Genomic DNA, 18,265 nt, shown 5'->3' with positions numbered 1-18,265 from the left:
CAGTAAATATGTATTTAAAAACACTTATATGCAATGACTAAAAATAGGTAAAATCCATGGTTCGACATTCTTCGGTCGAGTGACCTTTTTTCTTATGGAACTTGCAAAACTTTTCGAGATTGAAATTTACATTCTTTGTGTTGGGGGACCTGTCGATTGCATAGTTATGCTCGCTGGACAACGAGCCATTTGGTTTGGTATTTTTTTTTGCTAAAGGTAGTGGTGATGGGTCTCGACTGTGTTTGGCAGAGAAAATAGTGGTCTTATCTTCTAGTAAGTAGTATGCCAAAGCATGATGTATCACGTTCTCCAATAATATTGGTGGTTGAACTTTTAGTTGTTCCTTGAATCTTGATGAGAACCAAATGACAGTTCTGAGTGTTGTTAAAGTTGTGTTGACGTTCAGATTCATGATTCGAGATTTGACCTCCTTGAACCTATCTATCTATCGATTTGTTTATTTGTTGGTAAGGTGAGATCAGGCAATCGCGAGCCTAAAGGCTTGTACATGAGCTTTAGGATCGAATCTCTCTGAAAATTCTGAGAATTTAATTTATACAAGTCTCAGAGATTAGCTTTTGCTATCCGATTTGTAAATGAAGTCCAAGGCGTCTCTTCTATTACACAATATATTTCGGGTGCTGATCTTGTAGCTGTATGTATCCAAGAGTTCACTTGCTTGAGTTTACGTTGGTCTAATTCTGATATCTTTGAAAGGATTCAAAATCAATCGATCCTTATTCGTTGATATGAGGCAGTGGGGGGGGGGGGGGGGGGAGGGGGGGGGGAGGGGGGGGGGAGGGGTTGTATACATTTATTTGTGCAGCTACGTATACTATAAAAACCTCAGTCAGCATTGACTTTACAAATGAAACATAAGATCCCAGAAACATACTCGACGGTAGAGCATAAGTAGAGAGAATTACGATAAATCGAATGATAAAGCCGTTAAAGGGCAAGTCATGCTAAGCAGTATGAAGAAAACCATGGAAAGCTTCATCTTAATCCTTAAAGAAATTGTTCGATATAACAGATTGGTAGTCGAATAAACGACGTTGATGCATCCATAAAAAAAGAGGTTGGAATGTTGATCGACATGAACTTTTGGTGAGAAGCTCTAGAATCTTAGGCAACATCGAGAATACGAAGTCCTAGCTGACTTGAATTGACAAAGAAACAAGCACCATCAACTGTAAAACCAACAAAGCTTACCGAAGAAATTAGGTGAATCTCAAACGGATTGGCGAGCATATTGTTTGGTCATGAGGACAATGAGAAAGTTGATGCTATTAATGTCATTTTACATTTTAACATACACTTAGACTTAAAATATATATATATATATATATATATATATATATGATAAATCTTTTAGTTTCACACTTATCTTTATGTTCATTAAATTTCAAATTCTAACAAAACATTTGTAATTAAAAAAAAGAAAATTTAAGTATTTTCAATATATTTGAAAACACGTACATAAAAAAAACGGAGTTATAAATATCTATATCTTTGGACGATGGCGACAATTGCCGAGGCTAGCACACATCCCACAAATATGCTCTGTCCCATATCTTACGTAAGAATCCTTGGACGTAAAAAGTGTACGCATACATTGACTCGATTCTCTACGTTTGATCGCATTACAACAGTTTGTTTCGTTCCCTTGGACCAAATTTATCAATGGATCGATACATTTCTCAATGTCTCTGCATTCTGCTGGCACTGGCAGCTTCGGTCTAACGGGTTTAATCGGAGCCGAAAATGATGTCAAGAGGTACGAAGAGACAATGAGAATAAATGGAATAATAAATACTATTAAAACAGAAGTACAAAAAAAAAATACCCCTTAAACTTACAATTTATTTACAATAAAATGCCATTGAAGTGATAACTACTCCTTATTTTTAGCATATATTGTTCTCTTTCAAATTTAATACATAATTTGCTAAATTGAATTAATACATAAGAAATTCAATATAAATCTCTAACACACAATTTCCTAAATAAATTGAACAATGATATCAGTATAATTATTTAACTTACGTATTGCACATAATACTATAAACTTTAATGTACATCAGTATTATACACAAAATATAATCTTTCATCATTTGTCTCTTTGCTTACCAGACCTCCCCACGAAACTCTTCCTCCTCGACAATATTGACTTCTATCATTTTCTTAAACTTATATGGATTTTGTAAATACATTAGAACTTATATAGGTTATGTTAATGCAATAAAACACTTTAATATGCACATTAGTAATATACATAAATGAGTTATTTGCAAAGATACATCCACGTAACCTTTCTTCTTCAAAATTATAAGCACTAAATTTATATGGGTAAACTATAAATTTATATTATACTAGATGATAACCCGCGCGCACATGCGCGGGGTGAGTTCTTATAATAATGTTTGTTTATGAAATGATTTTAACATTTTGCAAAACTACAATCTTTATCGATTATAAAATGATGAATACAAATGTTGGTCTCTTAAATATATATTGTTGAAGAGCTAACGTATTACATCTCATTTTAATTATTTCTAAGACTTCATATGCACAAAAAGAAATTAAGTTTTGCGGCTGACACAAATCACAAAAATCAAATAGGCAACATTGATTGTATAATGATGAAAGGGGATTAGTTTTCTGCTCTCGATTTGTTTACTATTGACTCTCCATAAGTTATTTTATTTTATACCTCTATAGAATTGTGCTTTCGTTCTCGTCTTTGTTTCATTGATATGAGTTAAGTTTCTTTTCTTAACTTCTTTTATGAATTCAATGAATTACATAAGTGTCAATTAAAAAAATGGACATCTGTAAAAATTAGTTTCACTCCATATACATATCTAAGAATCAAAATTTTGAAAAAAATCACCGGCAAACTATATTAACAGGTTAGTGTTCAAATCTAATATATCAAGCTGTTATAGAATATAAGTGCAAGCTCGAAATATAAATGTTTGTCTAGTATATATTCACCAGCTTGGTCTAAAAATCATCTAATTAGAACAACAAAACAAATTAATTATTTTACCAGTTCGGGTAATATCTGAATCCGAACGGGTAATATATAACTCACGTTTCTTGTGTGTGAACCAAGTTAATAGTCCTCTTGTTTACTTTTCATTCAACCATCGACAACAACAAAAAAAGAGCCATAGAAGTAAACCACAATAGCAAACATAAATTGTATTTTATGTATTACAAACTTTAAACTCAACTTATAAAGTACGAAAACACAACAAATGCTTGTGAAGGAGAGCACCTGAACGTTACTAACTCATTATTCATTAGTAAGAAAAACGTGCAAAAATAAGTTGTGTTTTTTTTTGTTGGGATGTAGATAGTAACAAATGTGGCGCAACCTACTGTCGTGTTTGAGTTCAAGACGTTGTTTAACTTCATTCTCTAGCTAGTTTATCTGTTTGTCAACAGCGAAATGATTTCCCCGAGAATACCCTGAGCCCGACGCTTTTTCTGATAGTCTTACATCTCTGTTTCTTCAGTTTACTCGCTTTTATTTACTGTCTTTAGTCATTAGAAAACCAAACAAAAATCTCATTTATAGCCTTAGCTAGTAATTTATCTATAGCTCCTCGTGTGAATTTTGGTCCTTGTGTATTCGATTCCGCATACTACTGCGTACTTTACTGTGCACTTGCAGTTAGTCTTTCGGGTTAAAACCTGAGTGATCAAGTTTTTGCAACATACACCAAAAGCGATTAAAGATGGTAAACCCATCACTTCATCTACTATGGAGACCATTTCTTCAGTTGATCCTAATGTCATTTTCATTGCTGCTGGAGCTCTTCCCTCATGTTTGGTGTAATATCTTTCAACTTCCATGATAGTGATAACCAAAATAAACCTACAACTTTTTAGTTCAAACTAAGAAAATAAGGCGAGAACTGATTGAGAATAACTTTGTGTTTGTGGTTTATGTTTTAAGGTGATCTCATACAGGCTCAAGCACTTGACCTTCTCTTCCAAGAGCTATTGAACATCTATATAAAATCAGAGAAAGAAAAGGAAAAAGCTAATACTAATGCATGATATTCTTAGACAAAATCTTAATTACTAAACTATATTTAATGTAATCATTTTCTTATTTACTGAGAATAATTAACATTATTTTACAAAACAAAACAAAACTATGTTCCAAAAATGTTGACACCTAGCTCCGAGTAAATCTAAAATGCTATAATCATTATAAAAATGAATATATTTGCTGAAAATGAGTATTTATTTCATTTTCAAGAAATCATATATTTAGAACGCCTTTTGTCAAAAAGAAAAGAAATCATATATTTAAGTAAATAAATATACAATAAAAACCATATATAATTTTAATCAATTTTCATAAATTTATGTTACCCGCAACTGGAAATAATATTAATTTTACTATCATGTTTTGTTATCTTTTATTATAGATCAGTTATTGTTTAATAGATTTTTAAAATTATATAATTTTCTTGTATTTTCAACATTTAGTCGGTTCTAATTATGATAGTAAGTGAAATATTTTCTTAACACAAATCATAGTTTTTCTTACTCTTATACATTTATTTTTAAGGAATTTACTTTCACTTTTTGTTATACTTATTTTCGTAAATTTGATATAGATAATGTAAAAATAAAATAAATGATTCAATGTAATAGAGTAAGTATCTTAGTCAGATAATAGATATAAAATTGGAATTGTTTGTTGAAATTTAAATATAATTTTATGTTTGATAATTTTATGTTCAAATATTCCATGTATAAAATAAAACAAATGAAAATATATTTTTTGTTATAATTTAGATTGAAGAATTTTTAAGATTACACATCAAAGTTTTTTTTTGCTTTTTTACAGATCAAGTGGTTAATATCAAAAGCGTCATGTCACCCATCTGTCCCACATCATCACTTGAGGTAGAATGTCTTACAGTCCTGATTTCCCCGTGGTCAAAATCGGTTTTGGAAATGAACTACTATGCCAGAGTAAAGGCTACGACAGAGGACCCGTTTGTGGTTTCACGGCCTGCAACTTTGCTGGTCCCCAGATACCATGTAGTCTGAAACATTGGTAACAAACGTGAGAATGAAAGATTTTGAGGTTTATTGTGACAACCCGTCCTGCGGATCCCAGATTTCACAGCGCTGCAGCGCACCGACCCTAACCCCTCAAAATCATCCCACGGTGAGGGGTTAGGGTCGGTGCGCTGCAGCATGGCTTAAATCATTTTCCATAATTTTTCTATACTAATAAAAGAAACCTTTTGAGGTTCCATAGAGCATCCACATCAGCGAAAAGACCTCTCCAGAAAGATGCCACGTGGCTTAAATCATTTTCCATAATTTTTCATAATGTAATATTATGATTCTACTTATTAAGAAAATGTATAGTTTTACATTTTTATTATTTCTAAATCCCTATTAATATTAATTTTGATCAGAATAAATAAAAAAACTACTAATAAATAGGACGTAATTGAACAGCATGATTCTCTTTGATCATGCAACCTACGACAAGAACCATGTTGATCTCTCTTTCATTACAAGTTTACAACTGTCAAGTATGAACTCTTTGATACATAACGCTCTTCGTAAGTGCTCTTTGTAGTGGTCAATAGTCTCTCAAGTACTTTTTTTTTAACATGATTATTTCAAGATACGGGCTATTGAGCTAGATTAGAAGAGAATTAAGCTGCAAATCTGGGATACTACCAGACGAGCGATTTCGGACTATCACAACTGGTTTCTCTTTGTTTCGATTTAGTATATCCCGAATTTTTCTTCTCGATTCCTCTTACTGTTATATAATCATTATTTCTCTTTCCTCACTATCGTGGGAACCTGTAAACACTTACCTATGTGGTTTCTTTTGTTGCAGCATAGTACCATGGAGACGTGAGAATTTCACTTGCGTATGATGTAACTTATGAATCATCTTTCAACAATAAGTATTCTCTTTACTTTTTAACTTACAGTTTTATTAGTTCAATTTTAGGCCGCCTCATGCAACTGTCTAAACCTCGCAAGTTAAAATTGATCAAATTTCCTAACTTTTCAGTGGATAAGCTCTTACATTGTATGTGTTTTCTTCTAGCTTTGAAAAGCTAATTAAATTTTTTGGATAGTTATCATTATCTTTTGTATCAGCTATTGGTTCTATTGAATGGGTTTGAATATCAGTTATTAATTATCTTTTTTATAGTTCTCTATGGATAAGTGTTTATGGCGTGATTAGATTTTTAAAGCTTTTGTATCATATAAGTTGATGGGTTTTGATAACTTATTAGTGTCTGCATCATTTCGTTAAAACCAAAATCTTCATGATAATCATATAGTGAGTTTGTTTGTATTGGGTACGTTTCTGAAGCTTAAGTAAGAAATTCCTTCTTGCTTATTACTAGATGTTCCTATTTTCCTATAGTTTGCACACATATGTTGTATTGGTTTTGTCATTATTTAAATTTTGTGACCTGGTTATATGTGTTCGTCATGCGGAACAATGGTCACTTGCTATGAAGGTGATCAGAGATTTGATAACGGTAAATTTGAATTTGTCCTGAATTAGAGAAGACAATTGGGTATTTGATCAGTCTAATTAATGATGAGATACAAGTATTTTATTGAGCCATCGATAATACACTACACTTGCATGGCTAACTTGTTGGGTGAAGCAGAGCTATTGGAGGAACACGAAGCAATGATAAAGAACATAACAGTGGAAGAAGCTACTATTATATGGAGTTATTTTCTTTCTACTTGCAGGAAAAACAGTAACGTTGAGATGGTTGAACGAGTAGTAAAGTGTTTGATGAAGCTGGATCTAGATGAAACTTGTGCTTATGTGCACATATCTAATGCTTGCTATTTATGGATTTTTCGAAGAGGCAGTTGAACAGAGGGTTTTCATGAAGGAAACGCAAGTGAATAAGGAAGTACGGTGCAGTTCGATGGAGGTAGATTACAAAGTTCACGATTTTTTTTTTTTGCAGGAAAAGACACACTAAATACTGAACATCAACAACAAATTCAATGTCAAGTATTATCTGAATCTTGTGTTGGTGGACGAAGAGGATCGTTGTTACTTCAAGCAGCAAGGAATGAAGTTGTACAGGCTCAAGGAGGAGACATTTTGATGTTTACAGAAAGAAAATAACTAATGAGAATTTTTCAGAACTTTGTAAAGCATTTTTCTTAAGATTTATTTTTCTTGTATCAATTGGTTTGGAAACTTGGAGTTTGAAAGTTAAACAATGAAAGTTAAACACTGTAAGTTTGTTCAATGATTTAGAAATTAATCAATGAAAGTTAAACACTGTAACCATTACTTCTGTTTTGTAAGTTTCTATACTGCAAGTACAAGCTACACATGCTGATTAATTTCAGTGATTTTACCAAACATAATACTTATATTTCACTGATCAACCTACACAAACGCTGATTTTTTATTCCAAGGTGAAATAAATAATAATATGATATATACTTCGATATGATGAACAATGGAGATTATAGCCCTTTCTCAAAAAAAAACGATGGAAATTATATGAGTAATATTGAGGTTTGTACATGGAACGCTGTGAACCCCCCTCTCTCTAGCCCCAAGACTAAATACTAGAATGGGAATTTCCATTGGTGAGCATGATTAAAGACAATCATTGAATGAATGAATGTCAATTAAAAGACATAAATTGTCAATCTTTTTTTAAAAAATTAACTACATTCTTTGGATTTTCTTAGGGAAAACATACAAATATATCTTAGAGAATATATTATATTTTTAGTAATTTGTTTTCCTGCATGGAAACAAAAGTATTTGACATAATTCAGGATTCTTTTAATGTAAATCACTTTTATATTTAAATTGTTCTTCATTTCACCACTGCTTTAACACTTAAGAACGAATTATATAGATTTTCTTAGCACCACATAATAAATAATCAATATTAAAAATTTTAAAAATATATTGGTTGGTTTTAGTGTTAAAAAAATGTTTGAATTGTATGTTAATATAACCATATTTTCATAAAAATTCAAATAAATGAGATAAAGGAATAATTTAATTTTAACTAAAATTCAATTTATTTTTTCATCCAATTTTCTTACCAACTTATATGAACTTTGATATTGAAATAAAAAAAAATTGAATTTTAATATTTTAGTCACCAAAAATAATACAAGATTGCAAATTTGTCTAATAATTTATTTAGCATATTTAGTCTAAGTGTAAAAATATATAGTCAAATACAAATTCTATAATAAACTAAATTAAAATATAGGGAAAAAACCCGAGTGTAGCCCGGAAAAATCTCTAGTCTTACAATACTAAAAGAGTTTAATACTCAACATTTAGAGTGTCCACCTCAGTGGATTAAATAACCAATTAAGTTCTAAAGTGTTGCCACGTCATATCTAAATCTCCTCTTCCAAATTCGACGAACAAATCCAATAACTTGCAGCTAAATCAAACTCTATAATTCATTTTGTCATTATTCTGAGCCCCATAGGAAGCCCATCAAAACTATGAAGTTTCTTCTCTGTACTAACGCGACATGTCTCTTTCTCTTCATCTTCCTAACCAACAAAACCCTAACTTCAGACGTTCTGATTCTTGGTGTAACGGCTTTTCCACCACTCCGATTCATCAAAGCCTCATTACTATAACACTCCGATGGCAACTTAACGCTTCAATTCCACCAGATTCACCCTATATATTTTACTCATGTCTCTTGGAACTACTTCTCCAACTCCAGTCCGATGATAACAATTCTTAGCCGAACATATATCAGCCGGTGATCCATAGCTTATATCGCTCCACTAAAATATTCCGATGCAGCATTCCCGTTACTTCTTATATCCTTTTTACTAAAGCTGCTATCCACTTTTACGCAGGCGAGAGCTAGGCATAAAACTCCTAAATGTTGCATTTGAGAAGATATCCGTATTTCTGCAGTAATGGTTATTTTGTAATTACAATTGCTTGGCCTGTGAGATATATTGTTTATTGCTTAAAACTCCTAAATGTTCTCTCTTTTCATAAATATTTTGTTTGTTGCTTAAAGTGTTTAGCTTGATTGGTATGGTAGTCGCATCTTTAAGCTAACTTGGTTTCTCTTATTAAAATACCTACGCTGATTTATTAATCTATCCAGTCTCATGGAGATATAATTCCTATCTAACATTGGGTTGCTTTTCTTTTATATACTTTTACAGTGTCATAAACGATGTAAAATTCATAAATAATGAGTTCATTGATGTGTATCTTCTAACAGTTCTGCATCCAGTCCAGTTACAAGCTTTTCTTTAAGTGGGAATTTTTCTTCTCTTTTACCAAGATGAGAAAATAAAAGAATTTTTCTTCTTATGAAGCTGAAAGTTTTAGTGCTGATAATTTAGCCACTTTAGATTTTCAAGTTGCCTCACCATTTCGCTTTTTCATATATATATATATATATATATTAGATATAGTAAGTCTCTTCCGAACAGTATATAGTTATGTAGAATACATAACTTTCTGGCCAGGGAAGATCCTCCTTATGTACCATATAATGTAAAGGAGAGTATGGAAAACTATTCGATATAATCAGGTAGAGGTACATTTTCTTTTATATTTTTAGTGAGTTAATTTCATGATATATATATTAACAACACCAGACAAGAATTTTGTATCACGTATCTTTTGGTAAGCTACAGGTTTTATATAGTTCTTATCTTACAAAATAGTGTTTCTTCTGTTGAAGGTGCCATGTGAACACTGAGGCCCGGAGTTTGTCTATGCAGAAGCAACTCCTAAGATATTCTCTTATCTCCCTCGAAGCAAAGGTAGTAATTTTTCACATATATTATTTTGATTTCTTTGTTTTAATGTATGAAAAACTCAGGTATTTTCATATTTGTACTATACAGTAGATAGAACTTTGTAATGCCTATCAGAAGATAGAACTTTGTAATGCCTATCAGAAAGCATTAGGTGGAATCTGAAGGCTGCAAAAATTGTTGACGATATTTTCCATGAGCATGCGTCGTAGATTTGCAGTCTGAATTTTCTGTTATGTTCGTGAACAAGGGATAAACTTCAACAAGTTGATCCTAGCCTCTGGGATATTAGGAACTCTTTGGCTCAGTCGTAAGTAATTGATCATGATTTATGTTCATACCGTACCTGCTCATGCAGGTATTCTAAATTTATTATCATATGTGGTAGGATGTCTCCAAATATGGTAGCTTGCTGATATACCATGGATTTTACCCATTATTAGCCATGGTATATAGGTGTTTTAATAACTTAGAGTCTATTTAGAGTATTTACAGGTTCAGGAACAATCTGGATAAATATGATAATTTTGGAGCTTTTTGAGGTGCAGAACTTCACAGGCGCGTCAGATGTCTAGCTATGGATGGAGATCTTCCTACCGTTAGATTGAGCCCATATTTTGATGTAAGATATATCTTTGCGTTAGCTTTCCAATGCCACCAGTTTTATGTCAATCAGCATCCTGTAACAGAAGTTATGCCCGTTTTACTGAAGAGTGGTCAGTCTGCCTCGCAAGAGGAAGTTGTCGAAGAGATGAAGGATTGTCGATCGATAACACAGCATTGGTGTCGATCGACAGTGATGCCAGAATATGGGATGAGCATGTTTTATGACCGCTGAAGGCCAGAAGCAACCCCAAATTACCAGAATACCCTTGTACGACCTAAAACCCTATTTATGTGTTTTCTAAGCCATTGTTGACGGCTAAGCTTTCTTTAATTCATTGTTCTTAGTTAGGAGAAAAAGGAGGAACTCCTTCAGAGTCCTCCTGGAACTCCATTGTCTTTGGTTTTTATATCTATTGCAATTTCATCTATTCTATCCATGATTTCTGTGACAAACTTCATGTCTGAATAGATCCACCTGTTAGGTTTAGGGTTCAGATAGGTTATGAGGGATCAGCCCAAAATATAGAACTGCTAAGTTGTGATATTCATCATAGGATTGTTCTTACTGCTTGTGTTCTAGAGTTATGTACTAGAACCTTGATCTTAGAATCATTAGGCACAATGCCATCGCTTGGTCTTTTATCTGAACTGAATTCTATTGAGCTAGGATTGCTAGAAACATACGAGAGTTGATTTAGGAACCCTAGTGAACACATATTCAACCCGATCGTAAAGCTTACAAGAAGTGATATCGATCGATGATCCAATAGATTAATCGATCGATATTGTGAAAGGTGTATCAATCGATATTCCTATACAATAATCGATCGACACTTTCTACAGATCAACATGCGAGAGCTGAGATCTTAGATCTAGTGATAGATAATCTAGACATGCGAGAGCTGGTAGATTATTGTTATTGTTTGAGTTCTATAATATCTTGCAAGCAACAATTAGCCTCTATATCATTATAATCCTGATTACATGAATAGAAACCCTAGATCTAGTAACCATCCTTCCATCAAATAAATCCATGCCAAGCTGAACAATTGTCTTGTTCAACTTGTTTACTGCTTTCTATATTTATTTACTGCTTTAAAACTATTAGCCTAGCTTAATCATAAACTGTTTAGATCTAATTGGTTCCCTAGCTACCTGTGAATTCGATCCCTAAATACTACAACTCGACCTCTTATTTGAGAGAGTATAAATCACTACTTAGGGTAATTTGAGAGATATCAAATTTGGCGCCGTTGCCGAGGAGCTTTGATCGCCATTGGATCTTGTTTAGTTAGATTTAGTTTAGGTTTTACTACTGTTCACAAAAAACTGATAAATTTTTTTTCTTTTGTTTCAGGTACATACATCTTAGTACCATGAACAATAATGAAGAGAGGATTTCCGAGTTCTTCAAAGAAGGAGCCTGCTGGTTTTTGCACGATCCGTAAGTCTACGAGGGAAGAATCGATCGACACCCTCCAAGCAACAGCGATCGACAGCGTGAACCAGAAATCGATCGACAGCAACACAACGCCATCGATCGACATTACTTGTGAGAAGGCAGAGAAGGTAGAGATACTCATTGCTGAGAGGGATGACTTTGATCTGAAACCTATATATATCCAGCTTATGCGTCAGCGTCCCTTTCATGGCTTTCCTCACGAACAACCAATGGATCACATCAACATGTTTGAGGAATTGGTATGGTTTATCTTCAGTGAAGTCCCTGAAGACAACCACTTCTGCAAACTCTTCCCATACACCCTAGCTGGAGATGCAACTCACTGGTTCAAGAAGCTACCACCAATCTCTCACTACCTGGAATGACATGAGAGATGCCTTTCTCAACAAATTTCTCTATGATGCTGCAGCGAATCTATAGATTGAGATGGAATCTCTGAGGAGATATGTGGTAGAGGGTGATGAACAACATGTGCCTGGATAGTTGAGCAGAGTAGAGGAAGCTGGCACTGAAAACTCGACCTCAACGTCTACCGACGGCAGGACCTCAACGTCGACCGATGGCAGGACCTCAACGTTGACCGACGATAGGACCTCAACGTCGACCGACGGCAAGACCTCAACGTCGACCGACATCACGACCTCAACGTCTACCGACATCACGACCTCAACGTCGATCGACGTTGCAACCTCATCATCGATCGACGATGTAGACAGAGAAGTCACTATGGAAGACTCCTTAGAGCTGGAGGAATGACTTGAAGATATAGATCAGAATTCGGAGAAGAAGCTTGATGACGATCAGTATACTTCGAGAGGAGATCTGGAAACTTCAAAGGCTAGCATCGGTCGACACCAACCTGATGAGATCGATCGACAACCACCCCACATCATCGATCTACACCCACCCGACATCGATCGACATCGCCAACCACTTATCTATCGACACTACCCACCTAATATCGATCGATGCCCATTGCTAGACGTTCCGCCAGGTTGCATAATTGAGATGGAACCGATTGAGGAAAGGATGTACATGTCTAAGGCCTCACACCTTGCTGTCCCTAAACATCAGAGACCACCTATCTGGACAGAAGAAGCTGATGGGCATCACAAAAGAGTGAAGATGATACATGATCCTGTGAAGATTGTGGTCCCATGCGCTGTGGTTGAAGTTGAATTTCCTATCCCACCAGATAGAAGTATGCAGTTAAGTCATAACACTGGGATATTTGATGATCATATACTTGCAGAAGCTTCTCAGAGAGGATTGAGATGTAGAAGTGAAGTCGATAACAGCCCAGGAGAGGCAGCATCGATCGTCACCGAACATATACCATCGATCGACACTAACACTTCACCATCGATCGACACTACCACTTCACCATCGATCGATACTGCCACTTCACCATCGGTCGATACTACACCTTCACCATCGATCGACACTACCACTTCATCGTCGCTCGACACTGGATGCGTATCAGAGCAGAGGGAGTTCGATGTGTGTGGAAATCTTAGGGATGGAGATACCACCACGCGATCAGACATGTCTGGGGGAAAGAAGAGGAGAAATTAGAAGAAGATAAAAAGGATCAAGGATGATCCTCAGGTATCATTGACCCCTCACTTCTCAGATTGTGTCAGGAAATCCAGAGTGCGCAGTAGATGCTTCTCACATCCATTTGCAAAGCTTCGAGCACTCCTTCTTGCTAAGATGATAGACAAAGGAGAAGAGTCTACAGAGGAGGCTTTCACACAAGAATGATAAAGCTTCAAAGAGTAGAAATTGAGACTTTTTTTGGAGCGAGTTCTCATCCTCATCTGGACTAAATCAGATCTCCAAAGTCAAGCTAAATGACTATAACAAAGCGCTGAGTGGGAGGCAGCCCACTATTAGGTAATTTCTTTCAGTTTAGTTTTGATTGTTACTGATTAAAGTTTTTATTTATTGCAGGTCAAAAAAAAAACGGATGATTAGTAACGACGATACTGTAGCAATCGCACTGTAGCATCGATCGACACTGTAGCTAGGAAATCGATCAACACTGTAGCAAAGAAATCGATCGACACTGTAGCAGAAAACGGGGAGGTACTGTAGCAGCCTTAATGTAACAGAACACTGTTCATCGAAAAAAAAAAGTTATGTTTTATTAGTTATCTTTTACTGACTTTTAGTGTTTTGTTTATGATAGGTAAAAGGAAAAAGATCCAAGGAAGAAGACTTGATATACCAGAAGCGATCGACGACAACATGCCATTGTCGGTCGACAAAGCATCACGAGTATCGATCGATCGCCACTTAATTGTGTCGATCGACGCTCACCATCAGCGATCAGGTATAACATTTCACCTTGTTAAATATTGTCCTTATGGTTTATTTCTCCACCAATCTTTGACTGTATAACACTGGTCACAGTGTTGTTTAAGTCTGGGGGAGGTTCTACTAATATTGTGTTTTAGTTAGCTATTTAGAAAAAAAAAAACCAAAAAAAAAAAGATCTGAGTAGACGATTCCTCAGCATATCGACCGATGAGACCAGCTCGATATCGATCCACATCATTTCAGATCCAACGATCAATTGTCTCTTCATTGTGTCGAATGATTGCTCTAGCCATTGACCGATGAGACCATGTCGCTATCAGTCGACAACACTTCATCAACAACGATCGATTGTCACTTCATTGTGTCGATCGACACTGAGCAGGTCATCGTTCTTACTTGTTAAATTATGTACTTATGATTATTTCTCACCATAACTCCGACTAGATATACACTGGATATAGTGTAATTTAAGTCTGGGGGGATGTTTACTGATATTAGTGTGTTTATGAGTCTTATAAAATTGTTTTCAAAAGAGTTTTATTGAGTCAAAAAGAGGATTATGAACTTATTATGTTTTTGCTTGTTATCTAACCACTCTTTAGCATCATTCTAGATTTACTGATTGCAGATAGTACTAAAGATACTAAAGTGGATCAACATGTCAACTATTCACACTTGCTGAGATTGTTTGAAGGAACCAAAGCTGGCCTCCAACACTAAACCTGACACAACTGCTTGTCTTGGGGCTTGGTATACATGGGATCGGATTCTTCAAACAAGTCTGGAAGGTAAAGCCTTGTGTAGATTTATCACATTTTCTCTCTCTATTTCGACCCTAGATTATAGGTAGAGATATTTATTTTCAAAAAAAAAAAACAAAAAAAAAAAAATAAATATATATATATATATATATATATATATATATATATATATTTAAATATAATAGGTGTTAGTTAGGTGGAATCCGAACATGACTTGGTGGCTACAACCATTAAGGCTTGCTTCATAAGGATTCCAACAAAAAAAATTCGAACGGGACTTGGTGGCGACAATCATCAAGGTTCGATTCACATGAATTCTTGGATATATGTCAAAAAAAAGTGAACAGAACTTGGTGGCAACCACCATTAAGGCTTGATTCATGGAAGCATGTTCAATCTTGGTCAATGATCTTGCAATATAAGCAGACTTTGACTAAAAAGAGAAATTAGTAGAGAGAAAAGATAGGAACTAACTTTTACCTGCAGATCCAGATACTTGTTTGAAAATCCTTGCATCCTGTGATCGATACTCCCAAGGTAAAGCCTACACTTTTATTTATGTTAAGAAATGAGGTTGATAGAGGGGAATGTCAGACATGATTTGCTAAGTTGTTGGCTAGGTGAATTTGGTTGCTAAGCTAGGATATGGTATAATGTGCTTTTGTGATTAGGAATTCTTAGATGTGGATTGCAATATTGCAGAGGTGATGATTTTAAGTTTTAAATCATGTGAGTCCTTGCTATTTTCAAACTTCTTTCAAAGAGACTGCCCGTCTGTTTTGCTTGAGGACAAGCAAAAGGGTAAGTCTGGGGGAGTTGATATACCATGGATTTTACCCATTATTAGCCATGATATATAGGTGTTTTAATAACTAATTACTATTATATAGAGTCTATTTAGAGTATTTACAGGTTCAGGTACGTTCTGGATAAATATGGTGATTTTGGAGCCTTTTGAGGTGCAGAACTGCACAGGCGCGTCAGATGTCTAGCTATGGATGGAGACCTTCCCACCGTTAGATTGAGCCCATCTTTTGACGCAAGATATAGATTTGCGTTAGCTTTCCAATACCACCGGTTTGAGGTCAATCGGCATCCTGTAGCAGAAGTTATGTATGTTTTACTAAAGTGTGGTCAGTCTGCCTCGCAAGAGAAAGCTGTCGAGGAGATGAAGGACTGTCGATCGATAACACAGCATTGATGTCGATCTACAGTGATGCCAGAATATGGACTGAGCATATTTTATGACCGCTGAAGCCCAGAAACAACCCCAAATTACCAGAATACCCTTGGACGACCTAAAGCCCTATTTATGTGTTTTCTAAGCCATTGTTGACGGCTAACCTTTCTTTAATTCATTTTTCTTAGTTAGGAGAAAAAGGAGGAACTCCTTCAGATTCCTCCTGGAACTCCATTGTCTTTGGTTTTTATATCTATTGCAATTTTATCTATTCTATCCATGATTTCTGTGACAAACTTCATGTCTGAATAGATCCACCTGTTAGGTTTAGGGTTCAGATAGGTTACGAGGGATTAGCCCAAAATATAGAACTGCTAAGTTGTGATATTCATCATAGGATTGTTCTTACTGCTTGTGTTCTATAGTCATGAACTAGAACCCTGATCTTAGAATCATTAGGCACAATGCCATCGCTTGGTCTTTTCTCTGAACTGAGTTCTATTGAGCTAGGATTGCTAGAAACATACAAGAGTCAATTTATGAACCCTAGTGAACACATATTCAACCCGATCGTAAAGCTTGCTAGAAGAGATATCGATCGATGATCCAATACATTAATCGATCGATATTGTGAAAGGTGTATCTATCGATATTCCTATACAATAATCGATCGACACTTTCTACAGATCAACATGCGAGAGCTGAGATCTTAGATCTAGTGATAGATAATCTAGACATGCGAGAGCTGGTAGATTATTGTTATTGTTTGAGTTCTATAATATCTTGCAAGCAACAATTAGCCTCTATATCAGTATAATCATGATTAACTGAATAGAAACCCTAGATCTAGCAACCATCATTCCATCAAACAAATCCTTGCCAAGCTGAACAATTGTCTTGTTCAACTTGTTTACTACTTTGCTATATTTATTTACTGCTTTAAAACTATTAGCTTAGCTTAATCATAAACTGTTTAGATCTAATTGGTTTCCTAGCTCCCTGTGAATTCGATCCTTAAGTACTTCAACTCGACCTCTTATTTGAGAGAGTATAAATCACTCTTTAGGGTAATTTGAGTGATATCACTTGCATTGCAGTGGAGGCGATGTCTATTCTTGAGAAACTGGGTATGAAGGGTTAGTGAAATTTGTTGTTATTTCCAACCTTTTTAGCAAATAATTCAAGTATTTCAAACAAAACATTTACATTTTACAGCCAAGCTTCGGTATCATTGAGCTGGCTGTCATGCCATCTTCATTCCCTATATCAAAATTCAGAGACTTAGAAGGGACAGAATTCAGAGAAGAGTGGTTTCAATCCGCTATAAACCGTAACGTTTAGATACTCGCTAAGTTTAATCATCTTCCATCATTTACCATATTTGGTGTTTGATGGGGGATTCAGCGCCTTTTACACCAAATCTATTATGCCTATAATCTAAAGCAAGCAAAACATCCACATATAATATTATCTCGGGGGGGGGGGGGGGGGGGGTTGACCACTTATTGGCAACAAGTAAATATTCTTTCGATCTACAGAACTTTGAAACAAGGTAATATTTCTATTCGTTAATCAATTCCAAGCTTTTATCATCTTATCATCTGACCTCCATTTTTAACAATTTCAGACATTAACATTCACTTTTCTACAATTGTAACTAAGTAACTTTGGTTTGGCTCCATTTTCCTTAATTTTGTTTTGCTCATATGACCTAATGAATATGCAAACTGACGTTAATTATTATTGTAAGATATACATGTTTTTAAAGAATCACATTTATTGTTTTGGTTTTGATTGAACCAAAGTTGATTTGGTTTTGTAGTTTATATAATAGGTTGTTTTTAGTTTATATACCTGCCACTTTGTTGTGCTCCAATGTGTTCCAATATTGATAGTATGAAATTAATCATTAATCTAATTATTTTTCAGGCTGAAAAACTGCGGCTTAGTAATGCGAAATAATATTGGGCAGAATTTTTTACAAAAAAAAAATAATATTGGGCAGAACAAGCTTAAGGTGGAAAAGAGATATTTGAACCATTGACTATATATTTCTCAAATTCCTATAATAAATTTTCGCTTCCTTTCTACTACCACTACTTTGGTCGA

This window comes from Brassica napus, chromosome C4 (genome assembly GCF_020379485.1).
Source record: "Brassica napus cultivar Da-Ae chromosome C4, Da-Ae, whole genome shotgun sequence".
Classification (NCBI taxonomy): Eukaryota; Viridiplantae; Streptophyta; class Magnoliopsida; order Brassicales; family Brassicaceae; genus Brassica; species Brassica napus.
The sequence above is the reverse complement of the archived record's forward strand: the minus strand, read 5'-3'. Positions refer to the sequence as shown.